Source organism: Pholcus phalangioides, unplaced genomic scaffold (genome assembly GCF_987345545.1).
Source record: "Pholcus phalangioides strain wild (caught in Gottingen) unplaced genomic scaffold, Ppha-v1.0 ptg000041l_1, whole genome shotgun sequence".
Lineage (NCBI taxonomy): Eukaryota > Metazoa > Arthropoda > Arachnida > Araneae > Pholcidae > Pholcus > Pholcus phalangioides.
In genome coordinates, this window is record NW_028301627.1 from 2924517 (window position 1) to 2936196 (window position 11680).

At 36.7% G+C, this 11680-nt stretch overlaps 1 long non-coding RNA gene across 1 annotated transcript; it reads right to left on the minus strand.

The window, feature by feature from the left end:
* Window positions 1-843: 843 nt before the first annotated feature.
* On the minus strand, window positions 844-11424 carry LOC149065057 (uncharacterized). The gene is made up of 2 exons (XR_016195690.1): window positions 11276-11424; window positions 844-4806 (listed from the first exon to the last, which is right to left on the minus strand). It is a non-coding gene; the product is annotated as an uncharacterized LOC149065057 (long non-coding RNA).
* Between the last annotated feature and the right edge of the window lie 256 nt (window positions 11425-11680).

The following is an 11680-nucleotide window of genomic DNA, read 5'->3' on the forward strand; positions in this document are numbered from 1 at the left end:
CGGCACCCATAGCGTGTCGAAATGCATTAGGAATCTTTTAGTATTTCGTGGTATTTGCCTTATATTCGTTGACGATTTTTGAGTAAAATGCATTCACTTGAAAAATATAACAATAGAGAATATCAGTTCAGGTGCCCACAAACAAAGGAAAGGTTCTTCTCGTTTTTGGCACACCGATTAAAGTTGCCATTAAGAATATTTTATATTTTCATAAAGGGTGGTCGATGATGTAAGCGTCATTCAAACCCCCCGTCATGAAAAGTTAGCAAATCTGGAGAGAGAGAGAGAAAGCCCCTCCCCCCACCATCGATGTTGACGTAATACTTGAGTGACCCCCAAAGCAATTTTATAGGTCAGAGAGCAATTTTTTTTTTGTCTTAATACTGTTCCGGATAATTTTCCACAAGACTTCAAGATCGCAAAACAAGAAGCGGTTCGACGGATAAACACAGATTTATTTACAGAACAGCAATTTACACGTATTTACAAGCTAATCAGAGAGCTAACAACTTTTTCGAAAAGTTCAATAACAACTGACAGTCTCTCTCTATTCGAGCCTCTTTTAACCTGCCAATCTTGTGAGCGCCGCACTCCAGGAGAAACTTCGAGAAAAAGAACATTCCACAAAATTCTATTTTACAGTTTCCAAGTTGTCGGTGCCACTGTACGGGGGTCTTGGACCACTGTCTGGAGGGGCGGGACTTTCTAGAATGTTCCCGCCAGTTCTCCGCCAATCGCATGTCTCTGCGCTAGACCGAAACCGGTATCAACTGATTTCGACATTTTGAGAGCCATCTATCGTCTATAGTTCGTTTTTAGATTTCATCAAAAAATTCGAATACGAAATTTGTAGACAAATTTATTGTTGTAAAAAGATTTTTGGGCACCACCACTGTATATACTCATATACAAAGAATGAAGAACGATAATCAGGGAAACTATAAAAAATACATGCACATACAATCTCTGTTAACATTCTTAAGATATCCACTACCTTTCTTTGCCCTTTTTTTATGAAATGCTACTTTAACATTTTTTGATGTAGTGTCTCAAAAAAAACAAAAAAAAAACGGTGAAAACAATAACAAATTTCACACAGAAACAAACAAATTTAACAAATTTTTACAGCACATTCAGCAAGTGATGATGCTGGTTGTGAACCAAAAATTAAAGGACAATATGACATGTTCATAAGTTACACCCAAAATCTCTAGATGTACGTGCGGATTTTTGGAAATTTCATTTTGCTGATTATTTTAACTACACGATTATTATATGTTTATGTTTTGTCTTTGAAATGTATTTTGTGTTTGTTTTTGCAAATAAAAAAAGTACAAAACGTATGTTAGGTCTTGAGAGAGAGAGAGAGATATTTTGGTTCATAAAACCTTAACGATGTATGACAGACTATATTACATTAATATTTTGTGAAGATAAAATCAATACATTTTTAGAAAATCATGTTTCAAACTCAAATAAAATACTACTATCTTTCGTAAAAAGTGTTTAGTTTTTATTAGTATAAAAGGAAAAGGGTTCTCGTGGCAACATTTGAAAGAGTTTAATTATATCCCAACAGTAGATTACTTGATGTAAAACCACAACACTAAAATGGGGGGGGGGGGTAACTTTGGTTCTCTAAGCCTCTTAGGCTGCGATTACACTATGAAAGCTTGATAAAAGATCTTTTACATTAAAAAAAAAACCCACCAATAAGCCTACTGAATGGTTGCATCCACTCAAATGGTATTTGTCAAGTTTTATAAAACTCTTATAGTGTGATGCTGGCCACACAAACAAAACAAGGCCTGTTTTTGAATCGAAAGAGATGGAACTTTCATGAAAAATGAATATGTAAAAATAATTTTTAAATTCCAAACTGATGTATTACTGTAAATGCATTCGGATGCCTTAATATGATCCGATTACCAAAGTTATGTATGACACAAGGAACGATGCAATTAACTTTATCCAATGAAAACAGTTGCAAACTTGCAAAATATTTGGTTGTGACACAAAAATAAAATTTTTATATGACATGTTGTCGCTCTCCACTTGTTAATGCAAGCTATACAGAAAGCTGGATGTTGTGAAGATACTTATTTTTTGAGATGTTATTTTTTTTAAGGAAGGAATATTTTACGCTCCAATGAAGGAAAATCTCTATCTCCTCTTAGTGGTGAGAGCACTTGTCTGGCAAACGAGGGACCCGGGTTCGACTCCCGGCAGAGATGAATTTTTCCTTCCTAAAAAAATCAACGTCTCAAAAAATAAATAGCTTCACAACATCCAGCTTTCTGTATATCTTGCAATAAAATATTTTTATCATAATTCTGAAGTCATCAATACATATCGCAATTCCGAAATATACTTAATCTTTTTAAATATTAATCTAGTATATATAGGCTCATAAAAAAAATTATAGCCAGGACCAGAACTAGAAGGAAGGGGAAGGCATAGAGGGCATCTGCCCTCGGGCGGAAAATTTTAAGAAAGAACAAAAATACTGTTAAAATCATCAAATCTCGCAGCGGTGGAGTCAGAAAAATGTTTGCCCTCCACCTCACAAATGTCCTACTTATGGCTATAGGCATTAACATGTAAAGACAAATTTTATTGAAAAATTTACATGCAACAGATATTCTTCTTGAACATTATTTTTCGACATTTTTGAACTGATTCTTTGATTTTTCTCGGGCCACTTGAAACAATAAAATAAGGAATATGTTGATCCAATGAAGAAACGTTTTTCATGTGAAATACCTTGTGTTAATAACATTCAATGAGCGATCTTTCGTGCGTCCATATGGAATACTAAGCAAAATCAAATCTTTCCGTGTAGCTTCCACTGAAATATCATGGTAAGACCAGGGCTTGACATATCGGGGAAAAAATCTATGCACCAGAACAATTTTTTAGGAGAAAAATAGGTGCAAAACAACGTTTTATTTCTTTAGTTTTAAAGGACATAGTGACTCCTTTCCATGTTCATACATATGTGGATATAAGTTCTAAAAATTTTATATAGTTCTCGGATTAGAAATTTAAAAAAAAAAACAAATTTGGGCACCAACACCAATTCTTTAGTCACCATGGCGACCTGAGTTTTGTCAAGCCCCAGGAGAACATATTCTCATGTGTGTGCTAAGCTATTTGCTTGACACACACTACCAATTTCATTTGAACTCCCTTCAGAATGAATCAACTTGTGCTTCTTCAGATGAGAACTGGTTGGAAACTTCAGGTAACAAAGATCACATTCATGCGGCTTCTCTCCAGTGTGGACTCTTTTATGACGGTTAAAATTACTATGGTAGGAAAATACTTTACCACAGATTTCACACTCGTGTGGCTTCTCCCCTGTGTGAACTCTTTTATGAATGTTTAAATTGTCTGCTCGAGAAAATTTTTTACTGCAGATTTCACACTCATATGGATTCTCTCTGGTATGGACCCCATGGTGTGATTTTAAATTGCCAAGTTCAGAAAATGTTTTACCACAGATTTTACACTTGTGTGACTTCTCCCCCGTGTGAACTCGTTTGTGTTTGTTCAAATTGCTGCTACAAGAAAACGTTTTACTACAGATATCACATTCATGTGGCTTCTCTCCTGTGTGGAATTTTATGTGAATCATTAAACTGCTTATTTGAGAAAATGTTTTATGACAGACATAACATTCGAATGGCTTTTCCCCAGTATGGACTCTTTGGTGAATGTTTAAATTACTACTTTGAGTAAATGTTTTATTGCATATTTTGCACTCGTGTGGCTTCTCTCCTGCATGGACTCTTTTGTGTCGGTTTAAAAGGTCCAATCGCAAAAATGTTTTACCACAGATATCACAATCATGTGCCTTTGCTTTCGTTTGGACTCTTTTATACATATTTAAATTGTTGCAGCTAGAAAACGTTTTACTACAAATGCCACAAAACATGAATATTTAAATTATTTGCAAGAGAAAATGTTTTACCAAAGATTTCACACTTGTGTGACTTCTCCACAGTGTGAACTGTTTTGTGTTGGTAAAAACTGTAGGAAAATTTTTTATCAATGAACATCACACTTACATGGCCTTTCTCCATCATGGACCCTTGTTTTGTCATTTAAATTGCCAACTCGAAAAGAAATATAAATTCACAATCATGCAGCTTCGCTTGTGTGTGAACTCTTTTGCATCAGTTCAAATGGCTGATGTCAAAAAATGTTTCATCACAATAATATGGCTTCCCTGATGTTAGGGAAAGTAGTGTATATTTACATTTTTGGCAAAACAATTCTTTCCACAAAATTTTCACCCATGTGGCACCTCTTCATTGTTAATTTTTGTGTATTTGTTTTAAAGTGTTGATGTGACGAAACGTTCTTCCATCGATGTATCTTCTTTTTGTGCAGATTTAAAATTTGCTGATTTCTGAAAATGTTTTACTACAGACACTCACTGATGTGTGTTTTCTGCAGTGTAGACATTTCAGTCTAATATTTTTACGAACACAAATCTAAATCATTTCTTTTCATCAATGACCTTCTGCAACACTGACACTCATGTGAGTTTTCTTCAGTTTGAAATATATCAGAAGTTGTAAATTCTGCCTAAATAAAACTGGCATTTTTTTCATCTATATCATCTTCATCATGTAATCTTGCAGATGATTCACTCATGCTCTTAAAGATGTGTTTGAACGTAGAGCAAACTAAATTTGTTTTTTTTTTTCTGATGTTTTTAAAAAAAAAACTACTTTGCATATCCCCCTATAGAGTTTCTGTTGTATTATCCTGCACATTATAATGGGAATCTTTGATTATCTGCAAAAGAAAAAGTACTATCATCACAAAGTCTAAACCTATAAAAATCAAGGTTGCCAATGTTTCGGTCAATACGGTAAAATACTTGGTATTTACCATATTGTCCAAATAACTCGCTTTAAAAATCATTAAGGAAAAATTAAAATCAAAGTAAACATGATGGGCAGCATTAATAAGAAAACGAAATGCTTACAAGCAAAACGATCAAAGTAAAAGCAAAATCTTCAATTCATATCAATAATGATTGCTTTTTACTTGCAAGTAAATCCTTCTAATCTATGAGCAAAAGGTGAACAGGAACCACTCGTGTTGATACCTGGAAATCTGCTCATTATGCAGATTACACTGGCCAACAACTTTTAATTTCTTTTTTTTATAACATCAGTGAAATAAGTTTATTTAGACAAATTTGGGAGTGCTGAATTGAAATATATTTGTAAACAATCTCTATCACATTGTTTTTTCTGTATCAATGGTTCCCATTTTTTTTTTAATTACAAATACACAATGAAAAACTTGCATGTCTAGAAAATGGAGATAAATGGCATATACTATTAAAAGCAAATTATAAAACATACATTGACAACATACATTGCAAATTATGAAACATACATTGCAAATTATGAAACATACATTGCAAATTATGAAACATACATTGCAAATTATGAAACATACATTGCAAATTATGAAACATACATTGCAAATTATGAAACATACATTGCAAATTATGAAACATACATTGCAAATTATGAAACATACATTGAAAATTATGAAACACTAGCTGATACCCGGCGACGTTGCCCGCCCCGTAAAAAATTTATATATGTATAGCTTATTAATTACTTCTTAATCAAAAAAATTTCTGCATCAAGTAAGAGAAAATTACTTTTATATTTAAATATTTTAATTAAAATCTTCAGGCAATCGCTTGTGGATACACAATATTTTTTCTTTTTCCATCTGGTGTGTAGATGTACAAATTTTTGCTATTACCAACACGCGAACAGGTGACGAAATGGTGTGAAAAACAGGGCTCAAGTAAGTTGATACCTGCCACTGCTAACAACTGGCCTTGCACTTTGTTGATTGTCATGGCAAAAGCTAAACGAATCGGGAACTGTAATCGCTTGAAAGTGAATAGCATTTCTTCGGTGATGATTGGGATACGTGGAATGAAGACTTCTTTTTCTTTGTAACATCCAGTTAGAATCGTTGCTTCAATGATGCAATTGTGCAATTTCTTCACGCAGAGTCTGTTGCCATAGCAGAGTATCGGTTTCTCCAAATTTCTTAAAAGCATTATAGGTGATCCGACTTTGAGGGTCATATTGTGTGGTGGCACACCCGGAATATCCAAAGAGTTCAGAAATTCTGCAGGATACAGAACTGTCTGCGCTGTGTCTGTGACAGTGTCAACCGATTTGTAAGATGTGGAGTCTCCCGGAATAATTTTTAGGATTTTTCCGTTGATCTTGTACACACTCATTTTTCGGTGCCAGAATCGCACTCGGATGATATTCGGCAAGGATCTAGCTGATACCCGGCGACGTTGCCCGCCCCGTAAAAAATGTATAGCTTATTAATTACTTCTTAATCAAAAAAATTTCTGCATCAAGTAAGAAAAAATTACTTTTATTTTTAAATATTTTAATTAAAATCTTCAGGCAATCGCTTGTGGATACACAATACTTTTTCTTTTTCCATCTGGTGTGTAGATGTACAAATTTTTGCTATTACCAACACGCGAACAGGCGACGAAAAGGTGTCCGTGTGAAAAACAGGGCTCAAGTAAGTTGATACCTGCCACTGGCCTAACGACTGGCCTTGCGCTTTGTTGATTGTCATGGCAAAAGCTAAACGAATCGGGAACTGTAATCGCTTGAAAGTGAATGACATTTCTCCAGTGATAATTGGGGTACGTGGAATGAAGACGTCTTCTTTTGGCACATCCAGTTAGAATCGTTGCTTCGATGATGTAATTGTGCAATTTCTTCACGCAGAGTCTGTTGCTATTGCAGAGCATTGGTGTTTCCAAATTTCTCAAAATCATTATAGGTGCTCCGACTTTGAGGGTCAAGTTGTGTGGTGGCACACCCGGAATATCCAAAGAGTTCAGACATTCTGCAGGATACAGAACTGTCTGCGCTGTGTCTGTGACAGTGTCAACCGATTTGTAAGATGTGGAGTCTCCCGAAATAATTTTTAGGATTTTTCCGTTGATCTTGTTCGCACTGCCATTTTTCGGTGCCAGAATCGCACTCTCACAAAGCCACTCATGGTTTCGGTGATTTTGTTGAATGTTTGGGAAAACGTGGTCTGCAAGTTCTTGAACTGAGTTTATATATATAATAACTGGCAAAATCCAGTTGGGAACGTTATCAGTCTAGTGCTTGGGTCTACGGGAATTCTTCCATTGCCAAGTTTGATCAACTGATGTGAAAATGATAGCAGTGCTGAGTCATTTTGCAGTTCAGCTCGCATGTTGGTGGATAATGATAATTTTTAGCTTCATGCCAGAGTGTTGATGTCCTAACAAACTCGAGGCGACCACCGATAGACAGCACACCACCTTCACTTCCAACCCATCTCACTAATGGCAGTAAATTGCAATGTAGCGATATGGCCAGAGTTGGTGTTTGGTGAAGTAGAGTGCTGATGATTTGAGGCAAGCATTGAGTTCATCAGCTGGCGTTGAACATTTTTATTCCCAGTTTTATCGCCGTAGTTGTTGTTCTCTGTTGTTAGTGACGCCATATGTCCAGCTTCTACAGCGAATATTATTCAAACTCCTTTTAAGCACTTTTTAAATTGAAACTATACCTCAACGATGGGTGGTTGATGAGATAAAGGCCACATTAGCACTTACAGGACACCCTGTATACATGCAAGCAAAAATATCTGGCGCTTCCAGGGGTTTTTTTTAATTACTGGGAGTATTGGAAAAGAGCCAAACCATTATAAAGGAATAAACTGTAATGATGGCAGTGTTAAAGATGTGACAAACCATTGTAAAGACATATACACGTCTGAAACGCATTGTTGGGAACCACGGTAACCAAAGTAAACGTTCCGAAAGTGATTGTTGAGGCCCCCAAAACCATTGTTGCCCGACAGTTTTTCGCCCATTTCGGGCATTTGCCCAGCTCTGACGAACTTTTAAAGTAGCCTACGGCTCAATCCCGGTCCTGTTTGGTATATATGCAAAATCTGGCGATGATCGGTCTAAAACTGTAGATTTGTATAAAGAGCATACATACATACATACATACATACATACATACATACTTTCACATTTATATATAAGATACATTGACAACATACATTGCAAATTATGAAACATACATTGACAACATACATTGCAAATTATGAAACATACATTCACAACATACATTGCAAATTATGAAACATACATTCACAACATACATTGCAAATTATGAAACATACATTCACAACATACATTGCAAATTATGAAACATACATTCACAACATACATTGCAAATTATGAAACATACATTCACAACATACATTGCAAATTATGAAACATACATTCACAACATACATTGCAAATTATGAAACATACATTGTTATAGATGAAGTAGCAATACCTATATGGATCATTCCCAAAAATATGTAAGCTATACATACATAGCACATGTTTGAAATGCAAAATTCAAACTTGAATTTTCAAAATAAAATTGGTCTCAGTTTATAGCCAATGACTTAAAGTTTAATGTTTCATAAATATTTTTCACTTTTATTTAGTAAGATTTTATTTTTAGGGTTTTATGACTGAAAGTCATGGATTTTGTCCACTCTGATACGTAAACAAATATCGCTGTAAAAAAAAATATTATTTTTGCTGTTTTATCTCCTAAAATAATGAAATCAACTTATTTCTTACACATATACTGAAAAAATGGTCAGTTTAAAAAAAAAAATTTCCTATTTTTTTCCTGTTGTTTCGATGGTTCATGATTTTTTTGAAATAGCACAGAGAAGTTTATTTTTTACATATATTTAGCTACTCAAAATTCAAACTTTTTATTTCTGACAGGCAATAGGTTTGTAATTTATAATTTAACATATTAGTTTGAAGAGTTCTTAAATTTTTTTGCCTGTTAATTGTGAAAATGCTTCCTGTAACACAGAGTGGATATCATTAGCCCCGTTCACATGTACAATAAAACATCCCGGGAAGTTCCCGGTAAGGGGGATTTTTGCTACAAACAGTTCACATGACGTTAAGTTTATGCCGGTAATCCGCCCCCCTCTTCTTTCCAGAAGTCGTCACTGGTTACGTAGGTTGAACGGAAGTGATTGATTCAAGATGGTTGACGAAGGAGCTTATAGCAGTTTTCGCGGCGCAAAGGATTATGGGAGAGAAGGTCTGTATCAACCTCCAATCCACCCCAAGAAAGATAGGCTTTTTTTGATGAGCTTCTCTCCCACTTTTTTCTTCCCTACGAGGGAAAAAAAGTTGTCATGTCGGTAATTACCACCAAAGCGACCCCCAATCTCGCACATGTGAACGGGGCTATTGTAACAAAGTGCACAGAAATGTTTAACTGAGTGTGTTAAATGTTTAACTTAACAAAATGTCTCAAAAATTCTGAATAAGTTATGCAAATACACTTTTATTTTCTCAAAAATTATATACAAAATGTGATAGGTGATCCAGAGACTCCTTTATAACCTTTGAAGAATGTTAAACCTACGAGGAAAAAAAAACACCCCTTTCCTTTGTAGTTTTAATTTTGGTCTGGTAAAATGTTTAAAATTTGGTCAAAGTGAACACTGGACTTGCTCAGCTGTAGATATATTATATCATCAGGATGATTTTTCTTTAATTTAAAATTTTTTTGTTACAGTTGAATGGCAATTTGATGTTGGTATAAACTCACGTTTATGCCTTTAACATTCGTAATCCAGAGTAGACTTCTGGGGGAGGGAGGAATTTGGCTGGGAAACAAAAATAATAAAGGAAAATAATGGTTCTGTCCCATAAAATAGAGAATGCATTTCCATATACCGACCTTTACTCATACTACACTGAAGAGCCAAAAAAACTGGTGCACCTGCCAAATATCGTGTAGGGGCCCCCGCGAGCACGCAGAAGTGCCGCAACACGACGTGGCATGGACTCAACTAATGTCTGAAGTAGTGCTGGAGGTAGTTGACACCATGAATCCTGCAGGGCTGTCCATAAATCCGTAGGAGTAAGAGGGGGTGGAGATCTCTTCTGAACAGCACGTTGCAAGGCATCCCAGATATGTTCAATAATGTTCATGTCTGGGGATTTAGGCGGCCAGCGGAAGTGTCTAAAGTCAGAAGAGTGTTCCTGGAGCCACTTTGTAGCAATTCTGGACGGGTGGGGTGTCGCATTGTCATGCTGAAATTGTCCAAGTCCGTCGGAATGCACAATGGACATGAATGGGTGCAGGTGATCAGACAGGATGCTTACGTGTCACCTGCCAGAGTCGTATCTAGACGTATCAGGGGTCCCATATTACGCCAACTGCACACGCCCCATACCATCATAGAGCCTCCACCAGCTTGAACAGTCCCCTGTTGACATGTAGGGTCCATGGATTCATGAGGTTGTCTCCATACCCGTTCATCAGCTCGAAGCAATTGGAACCGAGACTCGTCAGACCAGGCAACATATTTCCAGTCCTCAACAGTCCAATGTCAGTGTTGTCGGGCCCAGGCGAGGCGTAAAGCTTTGTGTCGTGCAGTCATCAAGGGCACACGAGTGGGCCTTCGGCTCCGAAAGCCCATATCGATGATGTTTCGTTGAATGGTTCGCACGCTGACACTTGTTGATGGCCCAGCATTGAAATCTGCAGCAATTTGCGGAAGTGTTGCACACACTCGTGAAATGGTTGTACGTGAAAATCCAAATTTCATCGCTACCTCGGAGATGCTATGTCCCATCTCTCGTGCGCCGACTATAACACCACGTTCAAACTCACTTAAATCTCGATAACCTGCCATTGTAGCAGCAGTAACCGATCTAACAACTATGCCAGAAACCAGGCATGGCAATGGATGAATAACTAATAAATACAACGAAATAATAAAACGGTATGATACAACTTGAGCAGTAGATAATCCAAATGACTCGAGCTAAAGAAGGGAGGAATAATAATCAGAGACGCGCTGGAAATGGAACAACGGCTGTTTGGAATTTTTGAAAAAACACGGTGAACAAAAGAAAAAAAAAAAAAAATCCTGTTTGGTGAAGCCAGCGCCATCTAGTATCACCCAACGAAACCGGAAAGGTGTTGAAAAGTACGGCAACCCAGAGAAGCATTATGACGGTCTTGGCGACTTATCGCGAAGAAAAAGTCGTGGCGGACCATACTGCATCTGTTCCCAAAATTTCTAGGACCGGCCTAGTCCCTTCCCTACAAAAGGAATGCTTGGGCTCCAGAGTGTGTTGTGACGACCCTACATTTCATCTACTGACCTGAAATTGAATGTGAACTTGACCACGAATGAATCTGTCTAGAGGAATCAGAGAATCCACTTCAAGAAGAGATCATAATTACATCCCTTGATGACCAATAATGACTATTTAATGATCCTTCAACGATCACGATCAGCGAGAGCACGATCCTTCTTCTTCAATTATACAGGGCTTTATGCCTTCGGGCCATCCCCTGTTAGAGAAAGAACATTCCACAAGAGCATAGAACATGTTATAAAAATATACTAACGAAAGAGTTGCCATCAATCACAGAACACATAGGAATTCCAGCAATTTCCATTCTTCCATCTTGAGAGCACGATCCCAACGGCAATACCCGTCGGGTAAACATCAACGGCTGTAACCAAAAATCATTTCCAGAGATAAACAACGGAGAAAGTTCGT